Source organism: Oryx dammah, unplaced genomic scaffold (genome assembly GCF_014754425.2).
Source record: "Oryx dammah isolate SB20612 unplaced genomic scaffold, SCBI_Odam_1.1 HiC_scaffold_8, whole genome shotgun sequence".
Classification (NCBI taxonomy): domain Eukaryota; kingdom Metazoa; phylum Chordata; class Mammalia; order Artiodactyla; family Bovidae; genus Oryx; species Oryx dammah.
Window position 1 is genome coordinate 21,578,953 of NW_024070192.1, and position 13,482 is coordinate 21,592,434.

Here is a 13,482-nt window from a genome sequence, read left to right on the forward strand (position 1 = left end):
TGCCCAGCACACCTCACCCCCCCCCCCCCGCACCAACACACACACACACACACACACACACACACACAAGCAGCACACTCACTCATATACACGACCAGCTTCACGGGTCTGAGACCCATGCAATCACACAGAGCCTGTACTCAGAAGGGCCCACACCTGATTAAGTGCTCAACTGTCTGTGTCTTGAAATTCTTCATGATTTTTGAACAAGAAGCCCAGCATTTTCATTTTGGACAGGGCCCTGCAAGCTCTATAGCTGGTTCTTTGGGTATGCATCCTTAAGTAAGTGCATTCACCAAATGTTAAGAAGCACAAAGCAGTTATATCAGACAATATATACACTGTACACACACACACACACAAGTACAGATACATAAACACCCCACCCCACATCAAACAACAGTCATCCCTCGTGCACACTCACTGTAGTGCACACACACAATCCAGAGGGCCGTGGACACTCACAGCTGATGCTCAGAGACCTGCAGCCCATTGGCACAGCTTGATCAACTTTTAACACTGGGGGCAACAGAGAAAAGCACTAGGGAACAGGTCTGGGGGTGGGGTGGAGAAACAAGTTTGTTTACTCTGTCCCTAACATCCCCAGCAGCTATAGCCAGCTTCTCTCATTGGCCTGGGACCAGGAGCTGGGACCAAAAGAAAGGATGAACGTGGAAAGTGGAGGGGTCAGAAAAAAAGAAGAAAGTAAAGGAATCAAATGGGGAGGGGTCAGGGCATGCATGGAGAGGGAAAGAGGACAGCAGGACAGGAGGGAAGTCTCCAGGCAGGGAGCCTGATCAGTGGTCCCATCAGAGTTTAAGACAGTCTTGGAGGGACTTCCCTGGTGGCTAAGACTTCCAGTGGCTAAGACTCTGTGCTTCCAATGCAGGGGACCCAGGCCATAACTAAAGATCCTGAATGTTGCAACTAAGACTTGGAACAGCCAAATAAATAATTTAAAAAAAAAAAAAGAAGAAGGTCTTGGACTCAGAAAGTAAGAACAATGACTCTGACCTTCCCCAAAGTACAGCACACCCCACCTCACTCCAGAAGAGAGACAGTTCTAAGCTTCCCCACCTCTGCTTCTCACTAGCCACCAGTCCTTGGGCAAAGCACTTTTCAGCCCCAGCCCCCATCTCATTGCAGGGTGGTCAGGTAGGCATCAATACTGTGCTCTCACCTCCTGGATTCTCCCCAGCACTGGACATCTCATCTCCTTGTCAGGGCTTGCCATCCGATCCTGGGCTCAGAAACTCCTTCCTTCCCAGCCAGATGCAGATGTGGACCTAGCCCAGCATCCTTTCAGGGACCGTCAGCATCCCCATGTTCTTTATGATCCCACTGCACCTTTCCCCCGACAAGCCAGGAGGACGCCAAGACCTGGGACTTTTTCTTCCTCTTCTACTTTCTGCCCCCAGCCTGACCTCCCTTATGTAAAGCTGCTCCGGGCTCTCTGCCCTGAGATCCCAATAATCTCTTAGGTGGTGCCACACACCAAGGAGTTCACCAGGGAACAAATCAGTTCTAAGGGGAGTCCACTGTGCCCTCAGGCTTTCCCCATTACAGTCACCTTCGGGGAAAGGGGAGCTCCCATCCAAGTGGCACGTGAATAACCTTGGTTTCACTGGAATTCTTCCAAGAGTGTAGGTCCCTCAGACCCCCACACACTCATACTCCCTTGATTTACAAGAAGGAAACAAAGGCATTGAAGAATGAAAGGGTGGGAGCCAGCAGCAGAGTTGTGGTCTGTGGTCTTTCTGATCTGCAGTCCCTAGGAGACCAGACATAGCGTGGTCCTTCCCCACTGCCCAGCCTCTGCAGTGGGCAGATGCCTCCTATTCCCCAGGCCAGCCAGGGTGGGGGGGTGGTCATCAGAGGTACCCCGGACAGGGAGGAGGGAGCAAAGCAGAGCATTTGGCCTGAGATTCCCATACCAGCTTCATCTTTTACCTTCTCTGTCGCCTCAACAAGCACTCTCTCCTTCCAAGCCTCAGTTTACCCCATGCAAAAATGGGCACAGTGTTGCCTTAACAACTTTTCTAGAGCGAGATCAGGAGGATGGAGGAGCTCTCTGTGACCACAAAGAGATAAGAAAATACAAACTTTCTTTGTATTGGTTCACTTAATGATCTCTAACTGGGAAATTCACACACAACAGGGGCCTCATCTTGGTGGTGACCAGACATGAACGCCTCCAGCCTAGACCCAGTCTTTTTCTTTTTTTTTAGTTTATTTATTTTAAATGAAACAAAAATGAATATTTTAATGAGAGAAGATACAATTAAAAAATAGACATCATAACCACAAAGACACCTAACATTAGACACCTAACCACAAAGAAACAAAGATATATATAGCAAAAATTCAGAAGAAATATAGGGAAAAAGAAAAAAAATAATCATAGTGAGACATATTAACATTTCTCTGAGAATATTTTATCAAGTGCAAAAAAAATAAGAATAGGAGCATCTGGAATGCTGTCATTAATAATTTAAATATAATAGACTTCTATTTAATAAATTATATTAATCTTATATCCTGCTGCTGCTGCTAAGTCGCGTCAGTCATGTCCGACTCTGTGAGACCCCATAGACGGCAGCCCACCGGGCTCCGCCGTCCCTGGGATTCTCCAGGCAAGAATACTGGAATGGGTTGCCATTTCCTTCTCTAAGGCATGAAAGTGAAAAGTGAAAGTGAAGTCGTTCAGTCGTGTCCAACTCTTAGCAACCCCATGGACTGTAGCCCACCAGGCTCCTCCATCCATGGGATTCTCCAGGCGAGAGTACTGGAGTGGGGTGCCATCGCCTTCTCTGAATCTTATATCCTACACAAATATATTTAAAATTCTGTATGTTATACATTGCTATTAGATAGACATCAGTCTTTAGGGAGGGTAGAGAGAGACATTTCCCAAGACAATCACTGGAATAATCTCTGCTGAAGGCGTGGGTGCCTGCTTTGACCTTTTAAGGGTAATTTTTCCCCCGGAGATGTAGAAGCTTAGCACCCCTGACACATGAGAACCGAAGTCTCTTGCTTTGGCTGCAGGGCGGGGGAGCAACATGCCACACCTGTGTGCTGCCGTAGCCTCCGGTCCCCAACAGGCTGAACCCACTTCTGACCACAGTTCCTTCCGGGAAAGGAGATTTCAACCACCCTTCGAAGGTTCTTCCCCACCCCTGATTGGCTGGCCTAGCCAGTGCCTGGCACATAATAGGTCAAAAATGTTGGTGGAATCAATAGCGAATTTGGGGTTTTCCCACACCTTTGACTCATAAGTTTTCACTCTGCCCAAAAACCCCTGCACTGCAGAGATATGCCCGGTCCGACGGGCCCTGCTATGAAAAGAGTGCTGGTCAAGAGGAAGGGTAAGGGCACCCTTTCAGACTCGCTGCCCTGGGAGAGTCCCAGGCAGTAAATAGATGACCCTGCCTTCCAACGTCCACCCCCACCCCACCCAGGCACCCGGTCAGAGCTGTCCGGTTCTGACGCGCAGGCTCCTCTGCAAATAGATGCCGTTTCCATGGGAACTGAAACCCCCGTTTGTTTTTCCTCTCAGACACTCTGTAATTTCCAGCATGACCTGTGCAACGTCAGTATCGTAACCTCGTGGCAAGCTGCTCTTCCGAGGGTGTATCCAGAGCAGGCAACTGAACTGACCCGAAGAGGTCACAACAAGCTCCCCCTGCCGACCCCAACACACGAGAAGGGCCTCCTGTGGTCATGGGCACAAGCCCCCACCCACTGCCCCGCTGCAGAGAGGCCCACAGAGCAGGCAAAGCCAGAGACTAGTCCTTGATCTTCCTGAGGGAGGCCTGGGGTGGGGGGTGGGGGGGCACCGACGGTGACCCATTTCCAGTAAGAAGTGGGAGGGAAGAAAAAGGTCTCAGTCTGGCAGGCAGGGCCCCGGCGATGGGTAACAGATGATTTCTAGCTGCAGTGGGAGGGGAGGTTGCAGCAGTTGGATCATCAGCCTCTATTGTCTGAGCCTCTGAGGAAACAGCCACAGAGGCGAAAACAGAGCGGAGAAGGGGACTCGGGGTGCTGAGAGGGTGGGGGTGACAGGTGGACGAGGCAGTGGGGGGCTGGACGAGAAGACGATGGACAGGCCGCCTTTCTTGTAAAATGTTCTGCTGTCTGGCCCCCATTCCGCTCAGGCTCAGATCCTGAGGAGGCAGGTCCTTCCCCCATGGAGCCCTGAGAAGACCGCAGCCCCAGGTGGCCCCAGCACCTTGGCCACAGCCCCCCGAGACACCCAGGGCCAAAGGACTCAGCTGAGCCCACTCCTACTCCTGGTCCCTGGGGGCCATGGCTGTGTCTCCTAGCACCTGCAAAAGCAACAGGGAAAGTTCTCTCTGGGCCCCAGGGGGCCCCGGAAGAGGAGAATGAGCGAGGGCTGGAGTCTAGAAGCCTTTGAACTAGGCTCTTGACCTCACTCTCACTCCCAACACCCTCGTCAGCAAACGCGGCATAATAATAACAACGCCCACTCTCTCCCCTTCCAGGGCTGTGTTGTGGGCAAGGTGAGGAAACTTGATGTGAAAGTGCTTGACGCCCCGAGACCTTGTTCTTATGGTTATTTTCACCTACGGGGAGAGTCTCACCCCACCTGCTTTCACCCCAGGCTTCCAGCCCACTGCCCACCCCTTCCCGCAGAGCCCCCAGCCACAGGCCAGGGAGCTCAGGCCTCATTCCCTGATTACTCAGTGGGGTCCACCAGGCAGGCCTCAGCCCCGGCCGGTGGCAGGAGTGCAGGGAGAGGAATGCTCGGAGGGAAACAGGATGTGGCCAGGCTAACAGCTTCTTTCCGGGGACCCCGTGGCTCGGGGAGCCCGGCCCTCACCCTCCTGCCCTCCGCCTTGTGCACTTGTCAAAACCATGCCAGCCCAGGACACCTCTCTGCTGCACTGTGCGGTGAGCGACAGCACTCAAACCACTGACCTGATTTTCTGCAAAAGGGAAAAGATAATAGAGCACTTCCACGTGGGCGGCACACAAAATGGAAACTTTCTCTGTTTCCTTGACAGGAGCCCAGCCCTGAGAGAGAGAGGGAGAGGCTGAAGTTTCTGTGCTAGGAGCTTCCTGCAGTCCCAAAGCCAGGTGTTTACCTGCGGCAGAGACCTGAGTTCCTGGAGCCCTTCGGCAAGGGGCCAGTGCCTCAACACCATCTAAGTCTCTATGAAGCCTCCGGAGGAGAGATAAGCTCCAGCAGGGTAGGGCCGTGGACCAGGCCCCCGCAGACCACCACCTTCCCCACCCCCACTCTGGCTCTGTGCTGGGCCACCACAAAGGGATTCAGAAGAGCTCCATCTCCCCTCCCCAAAGGATCTCTCAGGTCCTGGGTAGACATGTTTGCTAAATGAACAAGTATCTCTAATCCTTGTACTTTCTCTACATCCAGGGTCCCATGGGCCTCAAAACTATCTTGGAGCCAGATCCTGCCATCTGTAAGGACTGAGGTCTTCTCAGGGTAGGTTCTCAAGGATGGGTAACTGTCCTTATCATCTATCAATCACCCTCACAGGCGACCGCCTCCCTCTGGGCCTGGGGCAGCACGCAGAGGAGCTGCTAAGTGGACGGGTTGGTTACCCACCAACACGTGGTCGTAGAGAAGCATGGCATCAGAGCAGAAGGGACACCAGAGGTCACCGGCCAGCTCCTTCAGGACAAGCGTAAGGCCCGAAGTGTCCTTAGCCCTCACTCCCAGTTATCCACCCTCACTACTCAAGCTGCTGGTCCTGAACCCAGGAGCTTATAAGAAACGCAGAGGCCCAGCACCTTGGAATGATCAGTTGCAGGCAGGGGCAGACACAGACACCAGAAACCACTGCCATCACAGCCACCAGATTCAGAACCCCACACTACACCCTACATCCATAATGGCGAGAAGACAAACGGACGTCCTTCTCCCTGACCTGAAACCACAAGCTCGTGATCACTCACAGCAGCATCTCAACAGAAAACTCCAGACTTCTGGGGGAGGCGGAGAAGGGAGGGCTGAAGGCAGAGAAAACAGGACTCGGGCACATTAGCACCACCTAAACCAGCGGACGCTAGGAAAGGAAGGCTGTACTTTCACATACTATCAAAGTGAAGTGAAAGTGTTAGTCACAAAGTCATGTCCGACTCTTTGTGACCTCATGGACTGTAGCCCACCAGGCTCCTCTGTCCATGGGATTCTCCAGACAAGAATACTGAAGTAGGTTGCCATTTCCTTCTCCAGGGGGATGTTCCTGACACAGGGATCGAACCCATGTCTCTTGTGCCTCCTGCATTGGCAGATGGATTCTTAACCAACTGAGCCACCAGGGAAGCCCTCCAGACCCCAGCCTAGAGTCCACATTTGGGCCTCTGATCCCTGCAGGCCATCTGCACTCCAGCTGAGCCCCAGCCGACTTCAGGGAGGGGAGCTGTGTTGGGAAGAAGGCAGTTTGGCTGAACCGGAAAGCCATTAACAGCTATCAACACCCCTAGGGTGTGAATATCATTGATTCATTTATTGCTGTAACATCCTAGTGCGAATCAGCTCTTGGCTCTTCTTTAGTTGGCTGGCAGAGAGTGGGATGGGACATCTGGACTGTCTGAGTTTTGATAGAGGAAGCAGCCTCAGGAAGGAGAAAGTACTGGTCCAGTTAGTTTCCAACCCTCTCGCCCTGCTCCATCGGACCCCGCTCCATCCTAGGGCAAAGGATGCGGGGGAAGTCTCCACTTACCACAGACGTCTGCACCTGTGGGTGAAACTACCAGGTTCCTGTTTTATGCAGTCTCCTGGCCTGGGATTCGGAGGGTTCAGTGAGGAGGGGCGTTGCCTCCATCTACCCATGGGTCTCCCATCTCAGAGCACTGCTTTTAAGGCAGTCATCATATTTCCCATGAGGAGGGGGGAGAGGGAGGAGGGAAACTGACATGTAAGGGGTTCATTATGGGTTGGTCACATGCTAACTGTGTAATCAGCAGCTCATTCAGGTCTCACAACACTGTGAGTTGGTACTGCTATTATTCCCATTTTACAGTCAAAGAAACTGAGGCTGGAAGAGGTTAATAATGTGCCCAAGGGCACCCAGCTGTTAAGTGGCTGAGCTAGGATTAGAATCAAGATGTTCCATCACTGGCCAGGTCCAGAGAGGTGAGGCTGTGAATTGGTTTGCTCTTCTTCCAAGACCAGCTGACAGAGGTGGGGGCTCTAACACCTCCCTCTTCATCCTGAAGGCTCTCTTTCTCCTCTCTCTCCTCCTGAAGAAAGCTAAAAAAGGAAAAGGAAGATGCCAAGCTAGCCCATGGAGCACAGGCTGGGGACCTGGATTCCTGCCCCTTTTCTGGATCCAGTGACTGAGCCAGCATTAGCCTGGGGCCAGGGTTCCCTGGGCCCCTCATGTTAATTCCTGGCCTGTCACTCCCGCTAGGACTGTCACTTTCCAAGGCCTACCTGCCTCTGGTGCTCCAGCAGGCACAGACCTGGGGCAGGGGGAGGATCCAGCTGGGCCTGGAAAGGGGCCAGGGCTCCCTCCAACCAGGACAAGTAGGCACAGGAAGAGAAGGGACAGCGGCGGCCTCTCCAGGCTGAGTTGTCAGCAGCCTGGAATAGCTGATCCCCCCTCCCCTGAGCTATGCCAACCCCATATTTAGGAAACAAATATTTATTGAATATGTCATCACATTTTGCCATGAGCAGCATTGCTGTGATGCTACATCTCTTTGAGGAAACTGAAGCCCAGAGAGGTTGACCCACGCACACAAAGTCTCACGGCCAGTGAGGGTACTGAAGCTGAGAGGCAAGCCCAGGCCTCTCTGGTCCCTCTCCCTCTGGCCTGATACCAGGACCTCCATCCTTTAAAAGTGAGACTTGAGGCTTTCCCGGGCAAGCCAGTGGTTAAGGTTTCACCTTCCAATGCAGGAAGTACAAGTTCGACCTCGGGTCAGGGAGCTAAGATTCCATGTGCCTTGTGGCCAAAAAGTCAAAACATAAAACAGCAATATTGTAAGAAATTTAATAGACTTTAAAGGCCCTCATCAAGAAAAGAAAAAAATATATTTTTTAAAATCTAAAAAAAGAAAAAAAAATTTTTTTTAATTAAAGTGAGACTTGATTTTGGAGACCAGAAGCAGAGTCTCTGTGCTCCCAAGTCCTCCAGCCACTTGCCTGTGGTCAGTTTTGCCCTGGGCCTGACTGCTGCACTGCCCTGAAGCCTGGAGGGTCTCACCACAGGGCAGGGGGCAGCTGGGAAGGTATAAAGAACAGGCCAGCAGCTACCTTATTATCCTTCCTCTGCTCAAAAGCCTCCCAAAGCTGTCTAGCACCTGCTCAATGAATGCATACTTCCCACACAAGCCCTCCTCAATTACCTCCACAGTCTCAGTGGCCCCCACTACTTTCCACCAGTTCTCTTGTTTCAGCAAAACTGGACTGATCTGTGTTTCCCCCAGGAGACCTGAATTTCCCTCTCCCTCCACCTCTGCGCATGCTCTTTCTTCCCCCTGAAGCCTCCCTTCCAGTCATCACCACCTGTCAGAATCCCATATCTGCTGTGTGGCCCATTACAGACGTCACTTCCTCCAAGCACCCTTGTAATGTGAACTCGTCCCCTTCACCAGGGATTTCTAAAGAACACCTCACTCCCCCAGGCTATTATGAGCTCCAAAGTGCAGAGTCCTGCCTTGTATCTGTCACAGTGCCGGCTCTGGGCAGGGGCCTAGCAGACCTGGTGGAACTGATCACCAGAGCTCTCGGAAGCAGGCCTTGCATCTACAGAGGCCTGGGGTGGCTCAAAGTGAGACTCAGACTTCCTGGGGTGCAGGGTTTTCTTCGACAGGGCTCACCCCTCTCCCGGGCTGCTTAGAGGTGCCAGCTCTGTCACCAGGAATCAGGAGAGATCTGGGAACAGCATGCGAAGCCAAGGAATGTCCCACCCAGAGCATCTGCAGCCACTTCCTTCCTGGAAGGAGAAGAAATGAGAAAGAGGAGATCCAACCTCCCCCGACGGTGTGTGTGTGTGTGTGTGTGTGTGTTTGTGTGTAGAGTTGGGCTCCAGGTGGGAAAGGAGGCTGCCAGGAGACAATCGGGGGCCCTGGAGAGCCCTTCTCTCTTCTCTGCTCCTTCCAGCCTCTCCTCTGTGAATCCCAGACTTTTGTCCTCCACCCCTTTTCTCTCTCTTTCCCCACCTCCACCTCCCCTATCTCTCACTCCCTTTATCGCCATGACCACCATTCCCCTGGACTCCACTGCAGAAAGACCACGCATGACTTTGAATTTCCGCCCCTTATCTCACCATCCCAGGCCTTCCTAACAGTCTGCCAACACCTCTCCACCCCTTCCCGCCTCCAGCTCTCCCCCTCCCTGAGCTCTCCCACCTCTTGACTGTGTTCCTGTGATTCCCTCAGCCCACAGGGATCTTCCCCACCCAACCCCGTGCTCTCCATCTCACCCTGTGCACGACGTGCCTCTCCTCCAAGGTCCCCTCGGATGGCACTGCCTGGCTCCCAGGTCAGAATACATCACCCTCTTCCCTAGGCTCCCACCCACCCAGTGCTCACTACACTCTGCCCTGGATAGAAATAGGATTATTAAAATAATAGTAATAAAAGTCTTTGTTTATCCACAAATCCTCTTCCCCTTCCATAGGAGAAAGTTGACCCTGGAAAGTGGTTCCTTCCTGGGGGAATTTCTCTCCCAATCCTCATGGCATTAACATAAGGCAGTACAGGGAATTCTCACCAACAGAACGTGAGAGGAAGAGACTGTTAAGAAGTTGGTGCACCTTCTTCTCAGTGGGGCCACATCTCTTCCCCATCCACTGCCTGGATGCCAGTGGCCAAAATGATCCTGGAAGCCACATGTTAAAAAGGGCAGTGCTGCCAGCAGTGTTCCTGGATGAGGCCCTCTGCCTATCTGGCATTTCTCAAGACCATTACAGGGGCAAGAAACAAATTCCTATCGTCTCTAATTCGACACATTCTGGGCTACCTGTTACACCAGTTAACCTATCCTGACCAATGCAAGTCACTGCCGATTTACTGAGAACTTACTATATGCCAGGAACAATAAATGCTTTCACAGTCATTGTCTCAGTTAATCCTCACAGCACTTCTACACGGGAGCTACAGTTAAGTCCCCATTTTATAGATAAGAAAACTGAGGCTTAGAAAGGTTAAGAAACTTGGTCATAGTTCCCAGTTAACAAGCTGCATTCTAACCAGAACCAGAGTGCAGAGCCATCGATGGGTGTGGTACACAGCAGATATTGGGCCCTTGATTATTGTCACTGGGAAGGTCCAAGTGGGGTTCTGATCACACCTTCCCCCCTGCAGAGACAAACGTCACCCACACCAGATGATTTTAAATGTGACTGCCTTTTAGCTCCCATCTTCTGAACATGCAAGGTCCCACACAGAATGGAGGGCACATCACAGATGTCACTCAGGTCATTTCAGAAGCCCTGCCAGGCTGGCATTTTGTTGACCTGGAATTGGGCTCTGGGAAGCTAAGGGACTTGCCCCAGTAGCCCCATGTGGAAAGAGCGAGGTCTGTTGAACCCTCACCTCCACCCCCTGTTCCACGCCTCTGCCTTGTCGGGGGAGGGGTGCAGGTGGAGGAGCACGTGCGGTGTGTGCACGCTCATGTCCTGCGTGCATCCGTGTTTCACTGCCTTCCATCACTCAGTCTGGTTTTCATTTCTGCAGGGAGCGGGGGTGGAGTCTGAAAGAAGCGTGGCAGGAAAGAGAATTCCTCAGGCTGAGGGAATAAAAGATCAGAAAACATCAGAGTCCACAGAAACTGTAGCTGTCATGGCTAACCCGCTGGCTCCATCCAGGAGGAAAGGGGCCCAAAGAAACAGACTTGCTCAGTGAGTTGGGATTAAAATCTGCACTTCTAAAACCCCACCAGTTCTCTTTGACCAAGCCCTCTGTCTCCAAGCAGGAAGGAGCTAGAGCACACACTGTTACAGGTCTCAGGGATCACCTCCTCCAGGCAGCCTTCCTTAGCATCTCTACCACTCACCTGCACCACAGTGGGTGCAGTGGGTTTATTCACCCACTAGACTGGGAGAGGGCAGAAACAACTCTGCCTTTGACACTGGTGCCTCTCCAGACCTCATGAGACCTGGCACATGGTAGGCACTTGATAAATGTCCGTGGAACTCAATGTCCAAATGAATGTATGGACAAGCCACTTGATTATACATGCTATTATACATAATAGCCTCAGTGCTTTCATTTCTCAAACCATATAGTCTCAATGGAACCCTGTGAGACCCCGGTGACAAGAAGAGTGGCATCAAGTATATGCAGATAGGCACACGTACCCAAACCGTGCATGTGTGTAGGTGTATAGAGACACACAGATCCCATCCCCTTCCTAGGCAGCAAGGAGGGTGCATGACATGCCATTTCCTGCTTTATCTGCAGAGACAGAGGCCTCCCCAACCTCAAGACAGACACACACACACACCTGGTCCTTCGCAATTGTAGGGCCAGTTTTCCCTTTAGGCTATGAGTGTGTGCTCAATGGTTTCCAACTTTTTATGACCCCCGTGGACTGGGGCCCACCAGGCTCCTCTGTTCATGGGATTTTCTAGGCAAGAATACTGGCTGGAGTGGGTTGCCATTTCCTCCACCAGGGGATCTTCCTGACCCAGGGATCAAACCTACTTTTCCTGTGTCTCCTGCAGGAGGATTCTTGACCACTTGAGCCATTGGGAGAACCTCCCTTTAGGCTGCTGCCGCCGCTGCTAAGTCGCTTCAGTCGTGACCGACTCTGCGTGTGGGATAGGGGAGAGCAAAAGAAAGCCAGCTGTCCACAAGGGGGCATCCAGAGACCATTGACTCCATGTCTCAGAGACAGGGTTACTACTTAATTGGCCTCAGAGAGACCACAAGATCCACAGGAAAAACTGAGGAGCCTGCCTGGGGTCTTGTGCAGGAGCCCAGAGGGAGAGATGGTCAACCACTGGAGTAGCAAGACAGAGAGATGGAAATGCAGGCTCAGTCGCCCAGCAACCGAAATGCTGATTATGGTCGCACTTCATATGTATTCAGTGTTTGTCTGATCCAATTTTGCACTGTCCCACGTGCAAACATTATTAACACGTAATAACTCATTTCATCTGCATCGCACCTCTGCAAGGAGCAATATGACTATAGTTTTTGTTTCATAGATGATACAACAAATGACTCAGAAAGATTAAGTAACAGAGTCAGAATCTGAACTCAGGACCTGTGGTTCATTTCATCAGTGACTCTGCCAACGGCTCACTCAGCTCCCTGGGTGTCAGCTGGGCCTTCAGACCCCCTACTGCTAACCCAGGACTACTCGCTGGGCTCCTGTCTCTGAGCTCTTTCTGGACATTTCTGAAGGGCCTAGAGGCTGATTTCATAGGCAAGCATAACTTGTGGTCCTGAAGCTACCCCTTCATACGCTGTAAATTGTTGATGTTGAATTGGCATAACGCCTCGGAAAGCAATAAAGCAATTCCTAGCAACACTCATAAAGCCGTTTTTCCCCCCTGGAACCCAATCATCTCATGCCTGGGAATTTATCCCAAGGAAATAATTCAAACGGAAGCCAAGTATTATCTGCATAAATCCGTGCACTGAAGTCTTTCTTTAAAGGTCAAAAACCGGGAACCAGACTGGGGAAGTGGTTTAGTAAACTGGGACGTCCACACAATGGGCAATCAAGCTGGAAAACCGCAGCTGTTAAAACTGTGACGGGAACAGGGAAAATGCTTTTACTATACAAGGCGTCACCATCACGTTCCCCCCGGACAAGCTAACTCAACGAAGCATGCTTATCAGACAGGGAGAGAGAGAGAACTGTTCCTGTTAGAAATAGATTCTTAGCCTCCACTGCCCTCAATGACGTGGAAGAGAAGCTGAAATATAACAGTATCAAACAAAACAATCTTTGGCTTTGGAGTTTCCAAGGTCCCAGCTGCTGACAATCTACAAGATTTTCTGAGAGCAATTTTCAGGATTGGTTATTAGTGACTTGCACATTTCACACCATACTGTGATACAATCCTTCATATTAACTTCTGTAAAGATAACTGACGGGGGTTTTGTTTTCTGACTGAGCCCTAACAGATACAGTCCGTGGACTCAAAGATATCCCCCTGACGTTGATGAAAAAAAAGGAAACTTCAAAATTAAAGTGCCCGTCACTATGTCAACTTATGTGAATATGTGTATTAGGATGGTGACAGGTATGGCTGGCCTTTTCCAAATTAAACTCAGTGCTCATTACCTATTGCTGCAAATTATTATGAAGCTGAAGGTCATGAATCCAGGTATAGCTTAGCTGAAGCCTTATTTTGGTGTCCCTTGTAGGTGGCAGTCACGGTGTTGTCCAGGGTTGTAGTCGTCTCAAGGCTTCACTGGAGAGGGTCCACTTCCAAGCTCACTCACGTGGCCATTGGCAGGATCCAGTTCCTCGTGGGCTGTTGGACTGAAGGCCTCAATTTCCTGGCTGCCTGGTGGCTGGAAGCC